The sequence below is a fragment of the Rana temporaria genome, chromosome 5, assembly GCF_905171775.1.
Source record: "Rana temporaria chromosome 5, aRanTem1.1, whole genome shotgun sequence".
Lineage (NCBI taxonomy): Eukaryota > Metazoa > Chordata > Amphibia > Anura > Ranidae > Rana > Rana temporaria.
Genome location: NC_053493.1, coordinates 127517853 through 127530659, shown reverse-complemented (window position 1 = coordinate 127530659; position 12807 = coordinate 127517853). Strand labels below are relative to the sequence as shown.

Below are 12807 nucleotides of genomic sequence, written 5' to 3'. Positions count from 1 at the left end.
AGAGGAAAGGAATATGGGGGCTTGCTAATTTGTTTTAAAGGGGTAATGTCCATGGTTGTCATCTTCATCCCCCCATAAAACTTAAAGGGGTTGTAAAGACAAAAATATTTTCCTCTTAAATTAAAGTCTGACAGTAGCTGATAAAGTAAAAAGTAATGTTTTGCATTATAACTAGTTTGATACCTGTTGAAATCGATCTGTTTTATTCACCTCTGTCACTCTTGAATCATTATTCTCACTGACTTCCTGGTTTGCGGTGCGCATTCATTCTTGCTACATCACGGCCTAATAGGAACTACAGTTCCCATTAGGCTGAGGCCCCGTACACACGATAGAATCCATCCGCTGAAAAATCTCAGATCGGTTTCAGTGGATAGATTCTATGGTGTGTACAATCCAGCGGATCTGTTTCCGCGGATTTTTATCCCCTGGGATGGATTTCAAGCGGATAAAAATTTGAAGACATGCCCCGTCCGAAGGGATCCCCCGCATGCGTCGTAATGATTTGACGCATGTGTGGAATTCCTTATATGACAGCGTCGCGCTCGTCGCCGCATCATAATCGCGGCGACGGCGCGACACGTCATCGCGAGGGGATTTCGGCGCGGATTTCGATCCTATGGTGAGTACACTCCATCGGATCCAAATCCGCTGAAATCCTCGAGAGGATTTATCCGCGGAAACGGTCCGCTGGACCGTATCCGCGGATAAATCCTCTCGTGTGTACTAGGCCTTAGCCTCCATGCCTGTGAGGGATAAGAGAGCATCTTCACGCAGGGCTGTAGTCATAGGGAGGGGATGCATGGTGGAAAGCATTCTGCTTTCCACCATGCAAAACGGCTCAGATGCTGGTGGAAAGCAAGAAGAGGAGTGACAGGAAATGGCATTTTCAAACCTGGATTACTGTGTTTTGGAAGTCAAAAGGAAAAACGAGGTAAGTGATATTTAAATGCTCTAGCTTACAGCAATCAATTGATCTAATAAAAAACGAACCTTTAGTGTTCCTTTAATGAGCCACTTGCCTGGCAAAAGCATTGCATATCGGGTGTTGGCACAGCTAATATGCATGTTTGCTACTTTGAACACACCTTACTTGCAACAACTCCTTGTTTTTGCATATGTGGTTTAAAGCTGAACTAATTACCCTACACCATGGTCTCATGACAGTCATAATCCTAAGGCCCCGTACACACGACCGAACATGTCTGCTGAAACTGGTCCGAGGTCATGTGTACGGCTGATCGGACAGGATTCCAGCGTACATTTGCCCGCCAGACCGTTTTCGAGCGGGCAAATGTTTCTAAACTTGCTTAGAAACATGCCCGCTGGAATCCTGCCCGTCGGACATGTTCGGTCGTCTGTACAGACTTACCATACATGTCCGAGCGGCCGCCATCCCTCGCATGCGTCGAATGACTTTGACGCATGCGTGGAAGCATTGAACTTCCAGGGCCGCGCACGTCCCCGCGTCATCGTCGCGGCGACGGCGCGGCCTCGTCACCGCGTATGGTGTACGCGCGGATTTCTGTATGATGGTGTGTACAGCCATCATACAGAAATCTCCGGGTGGGCATGTACGCTGAAAACAGTCCGGCGGACCGTTTTCAACGTACATGTTTGCCCGTGTGTACGAGGCCTAATACTCCAGCTTTTAGTGCCACAACGTGGAAGGTTACTTCTAACCACACCTAAGCCCAGAGGCGGACTGACCATTGGGGCTCTCGGGCAGTGACGTACCTCGAAATCCCCTCCCCTTACATTTTTGAGTGTGTTCGAGGGGTATTTTACTTTATCGTTTGAGACAAGCCTTTTGTCACCATTTGTTTGTGAGTAGTTTTTAATATCATTTTTATTTAATAAATTGTCAAATGGTAGTACACGAGGCTGGTGCGCCTTTCTTTCTCCTTTTTTGTTTACAGTATGTAAAAATCTGTGTTTTTAAAAAAATCCCAAGATTATAGCTGCCCCGCCTCTCCAGTACCTTTTCAGTGTGTGTATGTGTATTCTGTGTGTATGTATACTGTGTGTGTATATTGTGTGTCTGTGTGTGTTTGAAATGAGAATGGATACACAAATAGGATCAGTAGTTAGCGGATCTCACCATCTTCTACGTCTGCTATGAAGACTCATGCCCTTCATCCCAAAAGAAGATGCAGCAGTAGTGGTAGGGACAATTATTAACTCTAGGCTAGATTATACAAATTCCCTCTACCACGGACTCCCAAAATACCAGATTGCCCGTCTCCAAGTCGTCCATAACACGGCGGCACGACTGGTAACAGGAAAAAAAACCCTGGGAACCAATCACTCCGTCCCTGAGATCCCTCCATTGGCTGGCCGTAAAGGACCAAGTCACATTTAAGGCCCTATGCCCGACGCACAAATGTGTACACGGAAACGCCCCCCAATATTTAGGTAAGAAAATAAAATACCAAAACCCCAATCGCGTTCTTCGATCAACTAACCAAAAACTACTACAAATCCCCAAAGCCTGCTACAAGACCAAAGGAGAATGAAGATTTGCAGTCCAAGGACCTCGACTGTGGAACGCATTACCAACTAACATCCGAATGGAAATTGATCACCAGGCCTTCAGAAAAAAACTCAAGACCCACCTATTCTGAAGGATAAATAGAAGGAAAATGGATGCCAAGCGCCTTGAGGCGATTCAGTTCGCATTTGTAGCGCTATACAAGTTATTCACTCACTCACTCACTGTATGTTTGTGTGTGTATACTGTGTGGCCCCATAATCTATTGCCCAGGGGCCCCATAATCTCCTATTGCCCGGGGCCCTATGATTTGTCAGTCTGCCCCTGCCTAAGCCCCTATCAATTTCTTGACAAACAATCACTTAATTGAGAAGGCCATACATTATACAATTTACTTATTCAATTCCCTTTAGATTTACCTTCAACTATATAGTGAAAGGGCATGTCTGATTGCATACAAATTGAAAGGGTTTAGGTTTAACCTCATATTTACACATATATGGTTTTGGTAAAAAATTGTACAAGAGAAGTGTATAATGTATTGCCAGCCATAACCCAGCACTGGCCAGCTCCACACAGACTCACATACAAGATCCCCCCCCCCCCCTTTAACCACTTCCCGACCTCCTCATGTACATTTACATCGGCAGAATGGCACGGACAGGCACATCAACGTACCTGTACGTGCCTGCCTAGACGTGGGTGGGGGGTCCAATCGGGACCCCCCCCCCCGGTACATGCGGAGGTCGGGTCCGCTCGGGGAGCGATCCGGGACGACAGCGCGGTTATTTGTTTATAGCCGCTCCGTCGCGATCGCTCCCCGGAGCTGAAGAAAGGGGAGAGCCATATGTAAACACGGCTTCCCCGTGCTTCACTGTGGCGGCGCATCGATCAAGTGATCCCTTTTATTAGGGAGACTCGATCGATGATGTCAGTCCTACAGCCACACCCCCCTACACTAGTAAACACATACACAGTGATCCCTAAATGTTACAGTGCCCCCTGTGTTTAACTCCCAAACTGCAACTGTCATTTTCACAATAAACAATGCAATTTAAATGCATTTTTTGCTGTGAAAATGACAATGGTCCCAAAAATGTGTCAATATTGTCCGCAGTGTCCGCCATAATGTCGCAGTCACGAAAAAAATCGCTGATCGCCGCCATTACTAGTAGAAAAAATAAAAAAAATAAAAATGCAAAAAAACTATCCCCTATTTTGCAAACGCTATAAATTTTGCGCAAACCAACCGATAAACGATTATTGCGATTTTTTTTCCCAAAAATAGGTAGAAGAATACGTATCGGCCTAAACTGAAGAAAAAACATTTTTTATATATGTTTTTGGGGGATATTACAGCAAAAAGTAAAAAATATTGAATTTTTTTCAAAATTGTCGCTCTATTTTTGTTTATAGCGCAAAAAATAAAAACCGCAGAGGTGATCAAATACCACCAAAAGAAAGCTCTATTTGTGGGGAAAAAAGGACGCCAATTTTGTTTGGGAGCCACGTCGCACGACCGCGCAATTATCTGTTAAAGCGATGCAGTCCCGAACTGTAAAAACCCCTTGGGTCTTTAGCCAGCATATTGGTCCGGGGGCTTAAGTGGTTAAAATGTAAATTTCTCACCCAGAAAAATTCTCCATCCCACTCAAGCATAAATCTCTCTCTGGCATAAATGATTATTATTATTATTATAATACAGTATTTATATAGCGCCAACAGTTTGTGCAGTGCAACAGTACAATTCAAAACAAGAGGGTTAGAAGAGCCCTACTCCTGCTAGCTTACAATCTAATAGGGAGGGGCCTGTGAAACAAAAGGTAGGGACTGTGAGGGATTAACTGATGAGGGGAGTAAAAGATTTGGTTGTTAGCTTGGGCAGGATATTCCTCCAGTAAGAGATGAGTTTTCAGGGATCGCCTAAAAGTGGACAGAGTAGAAGATAACCAGACAGATTGTTACGTACCTGGGATGTGAGCCTGACGTGCAGAGGAAGGCCTCTCGTACAACTCCGGTACGCGGACTACTGGCAGTGATACAGGAAGCCACAGGCCATAGCTGATGAGCTGACACGCTGTTTGACTGGTGGCAGGCTGGGATAAACCACAGAGCAGTACCAAATGCAGGCTTGCAGGGCTGGGAGCTGTAGCAGGCTGGATGAGCGTGATGCAGGGTCAGACAGGCCGGGTCGGTAATAATCAGGCAGATCAGGCATAGACGTTAGGCAGAAGAGAGGTCAGGTCACAAGCAGAGTAGTACTGGAAGGTCATCAGACAGATTCAGCAGGCAGGATCAGAGTCTAAGGCCTCGTACACACGGCCGAGGAACTCGACGTGCCAAACACATCGAGTTCCTCGGCCAGTTCAGCCCTGAAGCCGCCGAGGAGCTCGGCAGGCCGAGAGCTCCCATAGAACAACGAGAAAATAGAGAACATATTCTCTATTTTCTCGACGAGTTCCTCGGCGGCTCCATCGGGCCGAAAGTGTACACACGACAGAGTTTCTCGGCAGAATCCGGCTCTGACCGAGTTTCTCGCCGAATTCTGCCGAGAAACTCTGTCGTGTGTACGAGGCCTAAGGGAAGCCGGGATCAGAACAGGCAGCAGGCATTCACAGGTAACAAAAAGCTGGATCAGAATCAGAGGTCACACAGGAAACAGGAAATGACACAGAAGCTGCAGACCAAACAGCAAGGAACCTCTGTAGGAGCTTGCTTAAATAGCCTGCCTGACTTCAGTATTAGTGACAGGTGTGTGTCTTAAAGTGCTAGTACGCATGCGTGCATGCCGGGGGGTTCAATGGAAAGCCTGTCTTCCCTGACACAGGTTGTGGTAGTGAGTTCCAGATGATGGGAGAGGCTCTGGAGAAGTCCTGGAGATGAGCATGGGAGGAGGAGACAGGGCAGCTAAAGAGCAGAAGGTCTTGGGAGGAGCAGAGAGGAAGGTTTGGGTGGTATTTGGAGATAAGTTTGGTGATGTAGCTCGGGGCAGAATTGTGAATGGCTTTGTATGTTTTTGTTAGTGTTTTGAATTGTATTCGTTGGGCAATGGGAAGCCAGTGGAGGAGTGGCAGGCACTGAATGGTTGGTAAGGTGGAGGAGTCTTGCAGTAGCATTCACGATAGACTGAAGAGGGGATAGCTTGCAGTGAGGTAGGCCAATGTGGAGGGAGTTACAATAGTCAAGGCAAGAGATATCAAGGGAGTGAATAAGTTGCTTAGTGGTCTCAATGGTTAGAAAGGGGCTGGGGTGAAGTCTGGACAATTTAGATTGCATTTGGGGCTGAAAAGACAGGTCAGAGTCTAGGATTACACCTAGTACCTTGGCATGAAGGGAGGAACTGATGGTTGTATTATTGATCTTGATGGAGAAGTCAGGGGGAGGGGCACGGCCTGGAGGAAAAATAATGAGCTTGGTTTTAGAAAGATTGAGTTTGAGGAAGTGGTGTGACATCCCCCTACCTTCATACAATACTTTTATTGACAAAGATGTAAAACATTGGTACAATAATCAAAACACTCAACATGAGTATAGAAAAGAATGAGGTACATTCCAGTACATATGGATGGTTCCACAATAACAAATATGCAGCATACTACAACATAAAAGTCCTGGTACATGTTCTCAGCAACATACCATCTTGGAATTATGAAGGTTAAAGTGGAGGTTCACCCAAAAAAATAAATTTTTAACATTAGATTGTGCGAAGCAGAATCGGGTGTTTTTTTAAAATGAATGCAGTACTTACCGTTTTAAGGATAGATGTTCTCCGCGGCTTCCGGGTATGGGCTGCGGGACTGGGCGTTCCTATTTGATTGACAGCCTTCCGACGGTCGCATACAGCGCGTCACGAGTTACCGAAAGTAGCCGAACGTCGGTGCACAGGCGCCGTATAGAGCAACTCGTGACGCGCTGTATGCGACCGTAGGAAGGCTGTCAATCAAATAGGAATGCCCACTCCCGAAGATCATACCCGGAAGCCACGGAGAACATCTATCTCTAAAACGGTAAGTACTGCATTCATTTTAAAAAAAAAACACCCGATTCTGCTTCGCACAATTAGACTCAATCTAATGTTAAAAAAAAAAATTTGGTTTGATCCCCCGCTTTAAGAAGAATCAGATAAATCATAAAACATATATTCGTCAAGACATGAACATTCCCAGAACTTTATTACTTAATGCATTTAGCGAATCTCTCAAGTATTTGTAACGGTAAGGGTAGAAGAACACCATGCATCCCATACCGGTTTGCCCCAGTGTAAAAATAGCGCCTGCAAACCGACCCTAAACAGCGTCTGCTGTTTCTCCAGCTGTTTCTCCAGTGTGAAAGCCTGAGGGCTTTCACACTGGAGCGGTGCGCTAGCAGGACCGGTCCAAAAGTCCTGCTAGCAGCATCTTTGGAGCGGTGAGAGGAGCGGTGTGTTTACCACTCCTCCATCGCTCCTTCCCATTGAAAGCAAACCTTGGCTATAGAGGCGCATTTCCGGCAGTATTTACCCTTTTTCAGCCGCTAGCAGGGGGTTAAAACCGCACCGCCGAATACCGCCACAATTCCGAAGGTATAGCACCACTAAATATAGCGGCGCTATACCGCCACCACACCTCCCGCTCCAGTGTGAAAGGGGCCTTATGATATTTATTTGGGCAACCCCTATGTTCAAAAAAAATTTTTTTTATAGGGTAACACTTGATTTACCATTTGTAACGACTTACATACAGAGGGAGTTGGGGGTTGGATCCACTTAAGTGCCACAGTCTTACAGGCCAAGAATAATGGGCCAGATTCACCAAAGAGATACGACGTTGTATCTCCTGATACGCCGTCGTATCTCTGTTTCTATCTATGCGACTGATTCATAGAATCAGTTACGCATAGATATCCCTAAGATCCGACAGGTGTAATTGTTTTACACTGTCGGATCTTAGGATGCAGTACCGCGGCCGCCGCTGGGGGGAGTTTGCGTCGTAAACCAGCGTCGAGTATGCAAATTAGGAGTTACGGCGATCCACGACGGATTTTCGTGTTTGCTACGTCGCCGCTAGTCTAGTTTCCCGTCGCAAAGTTAGTCATTATTTGACCTGCCCTAACTTTACACAGCAATCGTATTGCTGTATAAAGTATGGCCGTCGTTCCCGCGTCGAAATTTAAAATTTAACATCGTTTGCGTAACACGTCCGGAAATACGGAAGTACGCTACGCACGTCGCCGTTCAAAAAAATGACGTCACGGCGCACAAAGCACGACGGGAATTGCGAAACTGAGCATGCGCAGTAGGTCCGGCGCGGGAGCGCGCCTAATTTAAATGGCACACGCCCATTTGAATTGGCCCGCCTTGCGCCGGAGGCCGCCGGCGTAGTTTTCATCGCAAGTGCTCTGTGAATCAGGCACTTGCGATGAAAACTTGCGGCGGTGTAACGTATCTACGATACGTTACGCCGCCGCTCACCTACGTGAATCTGGCCCAATGTTTCCATTTGCAAAGCTCTGGTATGTCTCGGCCACTGTTCCTCATCCAAAACACCTAACAAACATATACACCATATACACGGTACAGGTATTGATAAGACTACAGACAATACATCCATCACCTGCTTCCAATATCTTGCAATACCAGGACACATAAGATGTGCAAAATCCATACGTAGCCAAGTACACCGAGCACATGTAGGAGCAGGCAAGCGATGCATGGCATGCAAGTCTAACTGGGGTTAAGTATGATTGATGAAACATATAAAAAGGTGTTTTAGTTTGGTATTTACAGCCAGGAATACAGATAAATGGGATGAACATGCTTCCTTCCAGTCCTTGTTAGACAAATCAGTTGTTGCCATTTAGTGCGTACTGCCAGCGGAGTTTTGCTGGTTGTAGTAGACAATAAATGTGAGTATAGAGTCGATAGAAGACCCTTAGGTCCTTGTGACCGTAATACACCTATCAATGGCTAATCTGAAAAAATTGGTGTCATGGGTACCAAATTGAGTTTGTATTACATGCTGGAGCTGGAGATACTTAGAAAAGGCGGTTCGGGAAGTTCACATTTCCTCTGCAGTTAAGTAAAAATAAAGTTTTTACTGTTACTATTTTATACATAAATGTGGAAACTAAAGTCAAGACAGTGGGTGTATTACATTTCAGAATATGTAGGACAAATTACACCAACCCATATTTCATTGGATCTCACCAACTAATGGTCAGATTTGTATTCTACTAAATAAAGACTCAATCACTATATAATGCAATAAAATTCTGTTTATTGCCATTTTAATAAGTATTACATCTATAATTGATTATAAATGTATATTATTATAGAGGTTTGGAGTAAAATGTATTTTAATTTTAAATATTTTTTGTAAACAGACTTTATTTCAGCAAAGCATACAAGTATAGTGAGGTAAACATGTAAAAAGGAGTCAGGAATTTTACCAGTTATGCAAATATAAAATATTAATATGCAATCATAATACAATTTACCTGATTAAATAAATGTATTTTTTAAGCAATGATCATGATAAATAAATATACAATATGTACAAAACCACTGCAATTAGATACAGTCAGTGCTCAGGTGTTAGGCCTCATACACAATATTAGATTTGCTGCAGATTTATGTCTTCAGATTTACCAAAACCATATACCGTATTTATCGCGGTATAACGCGCTCTGGCGTATACCGCGCACCCCCAAAGTGGCCCCCAATCCTGTGGGAAAAAAAGATTTTTTGTTGTTTTGTACTTACAGTTTTGATGTCTTGCGCGGCGTCCATCTGCGGCCTCGTCGGGTCCGGCGTCCTTCTGCGGCCTCGTCGGGTGTCCTCTTCGGCGGGTCCGGCGTCCGTCTTCGGCGGGTCGGGCGTCCATCTTCGGCGGGTCGGGCGTCCATCTTCGGCGGGTCCGGTGTCCATCTTCGGCGGGTCCGGTGTCCATCTTCGGCGGGTCCGGTGTCCATCTTCGGCGGCGTCCTCCCGCTCGTTTCCCGCCACGACTTTGAATACTGCGCCCGCATATAGCGAGCGCAGTACACTCGTGAATCTTCGGGCAGGCTCGGGCGCCTCTCGCACTGACGTCCTGTACGCTCAGGACGTCAGTACGAGAGGCGCCGAGACTGGCCGAAGATTCACGAGTGTACTGCGCTCGCTATATGCGGGCGCAGTATTCAAACTCATGGCGGGAAAGCGGGTATCGGCGTATATCGCGCACCCACGATTTTGCCCTGATTTTCAGGGCAAAATAGTGCGCGGTATACGCCGATAAATACAGTAATATGAGGTCAAACCTTTATGCCGCGTACACACGGTCGTTTTTAAGGATTAAGGGCCCCTTCACGCCGATATACGTCGGCAGAAGGGCACGGCTGGGCTCTTAAAGGCAACAAACAGGTACGTGCCTGTGACCGCGCCCATGGGACCCGCGGACCCGATCGCCGCCGGTGTCCCGCGGTCAGTCACAGGAGCTGAAGAATGGGGAGAGGTATGTAAACACACCTTCCCCGTTCTTCTGTGTGGCAGTGACACTGATCATCTGTTCCCTGATATAGGGAACAACGATCAGTGATGTCACACCTACAGCCACGCCCCCCTACAGTAAGAATCACTTTCTTAGGGCACACTTAACCCTTTAGCGCCCCCTAGTGGTTAACCCCTTCACTGCCATTGTCATTTTCACAGTAATCAGTGCATTTTTATAGCACTTTTCGCTGTGAAAATGACAATGGTCCCAAAAATGTGTCAAAAGTGTCCAATGTGTCCCCCATAATGTCACAGTCACGAAAAAAAAAAATCGCTGATCGCCGCCATTACTAGTTAAAAAAATTATAATACAAATTAGGGATGCACCGATATATCGGAGACCGATACATATCAGCCAAAATAGCTCTTTTGGGGAAATGCCGAAACAACAAAAAATTTGCCAATAATGACCCACCTCCCCTGCCTGCCCACCAGGGGCGGGCTGGCCAGGGAGAAAAAGTGGAGATTTCCCCCCAGGCCGGCTACCTTATATTCAAAACGGCCACGCTGCCTGTCTGATATATATTTTTTTTGATGGGCACAGTGAGGCGGCAATGAGGGTACGGTAAGGCAGCAATGATGGTCACAGTATGGCTGCAATGATGGGCACGGTGAGGCTGCAATGAGGGCACAGTGAGGCTGCAATGAGGGCACAGTGAGGCTGCTATGAGGGCACAGTAAGGCGGCAATGATGTGCACGGTGAAGCTGCAGTTATGGCCACTGGTGAGGCTGCATTGATTGGCACTGGTCAGGCTGCATTTATTGACACTGGTAAGGCTGCATTTATACACACTGATGAGGCTGCATTGGATGAGCACTGGTGAGGCTGCATTGGATGAGCACTGGTGAGGCTGCATTGGATGGGCACTGATCAGGCTGCATTGATGGGCACTGGTGAGACTGCATTGAAAAACCAGGTGGGCATGAATGGTGAGCTGATTCGGTGGTTCAATGGGCCACTTGACTGGACTTGCCCCCCAGGCCTAAGGCTGCCAGCCCTCCTCTGCCGCCCACAGTACAAACTCCAAACACTGCTCAGTGCCCACCAATCTGAAGCCCCCGCCACCTGCTGTGACTCTGCCCAGACCCCACTCAGACTGACCTTCTGTGCGAGCGGCGGAAATTCTCCGGTACAGTGCAGGTATATATCAATAGATGGCCACATTGTAAATGAGGGAGGAAGTGGGGGGATCGGCACAGCTAAAGTCTAGAGCTGCTGTTTGAGTTTATTACTGGATTTGTTGTTCCTGTTTTGCAACAATAAGTTTTATATATTAAAGTGGAGTTCCACCCATAAATATAACATTACATCAGTAGTTTTAAAAAAATGTCATTAGTCCTTTACAAATTTTTTTTTTTTTTTTAGATGCCTTCAAAGTGTTGTTGCTAGGCAGAATAGTTAATCTTCCCACTTCCTGCACCTAGGTGCTTAACCTACACCGCACAGACTCCTGGGAATGTAGTGGGTGTAACTTTCCAGGAGTCTGTGCACTCCCCAGTCTCAAAGAATCATGTGACTTGGACAGCACAGGTGCTGAAACCTGATCTGACACTGTTTGTGCAGCACTGAGCATGTGTGAGATCTGCAAGGCTGAAATCCAGGAAGTCATACAGTCTGGCTTCATGATGCCCACACTTAAGATGGCCCCAGTCAATTTCTATTTTATAAAGTGTCTAAATGCTGTAACAACCTAACAAAACGGACCTTAGTTTACAGGCCAACTTTACTAGAATACATTAAGGTTGTGTATTACAGGGGTATTTATATTTAAAAAGTGAAATTGTGGCCGGAACTCCGCTTTAATATTAATATTAATATACTATGTATTTGTGTCCAATTTTTAAATAAAAGTTTGGTTATTTTATTATATTGACTTGGAGCTTTTCAATTCTGGTTATTTTAAATCAATGAAGCTAATTAAAATGTCTCATGTAATACATACAATTATTAAAAAAAAAATTGAAATAGGGGGAAAAAAGAAAAGTCATTTTCGGTTTCGGTTTCGGCCTGACATTTTTTTTTATTTCGGTTTCATTTCGGTTCTGAAATTTCCATTTCGGTGCACCTCTAATAAAAATGTCATAAAACTATCCCCTATTTTGTAAACGCTATAAATTTTGCGCAAACCAATCAAAAAAAAGCTTATTGCGATTTTTTTTACCATAAATTGGTAGAAAAATACGTATCGGCCTAAACTGAGGAAAAATGTTTTTTTTATATCTTTTTTGGGGATATTTATTATAGCAAAAAGTAAGAAATATTGGGCCAGATCCACAAAAGGGATACGCCGGCGTATCTACTGATACGCCGTCGTATCCCTGTTTCTATCTATGCGACTGATTCACAGAATCAGTTACGCATAGATATTCCTAAGATCCGGCAGGTGTAATAGTTTTACACTGTCGGATCTTAGGATGCAGTACCTCGGCCGCCGCTGGGGGCATTTCTCGTCGAAATGCCGCTTCGGGTATGCAAATTAGCACTTACGGAGATCAACAAAGCGGTTTCCCTTCGTGAAGTCTCCGTAAGTTGTTAGTTTGCAAACGCAAAATTAGGGCTACTTTTACAAAGTGTAAAGTTAGTACACCATGTAAAAGTAGACCCTTATTTCCCGCGACGCTGTCAATTTTTTTTTTTTCGCTGCATCTCTTTTTTTTCCCGACGCAACTTTTTTTACCCGGCGCGAGTCACAAAACTGAGCGTAACGTAACTTTGCGCAAAGCACGTCGGGAAAATCGCATCGGGAGCATGCGCAGTACGTCCGGCGCGGGAGCGCGCCTAATTTAAATGGGACTCGCCCCATTTGA

General features: G+C 45.6%; 1 protein-coding gene across 1 annotated transcript in view; it reads left to right on the top strand.

Moving 5' to 3' along the window:
• BFSP2 (beaded filament structural protein 2) overlaps positions 1-12807 on the top strand; it is a 57857-nt gene that overhangs the window by 26407 nt on the left and 18643 nt on the right. The window lies entirely within an intron of this gene.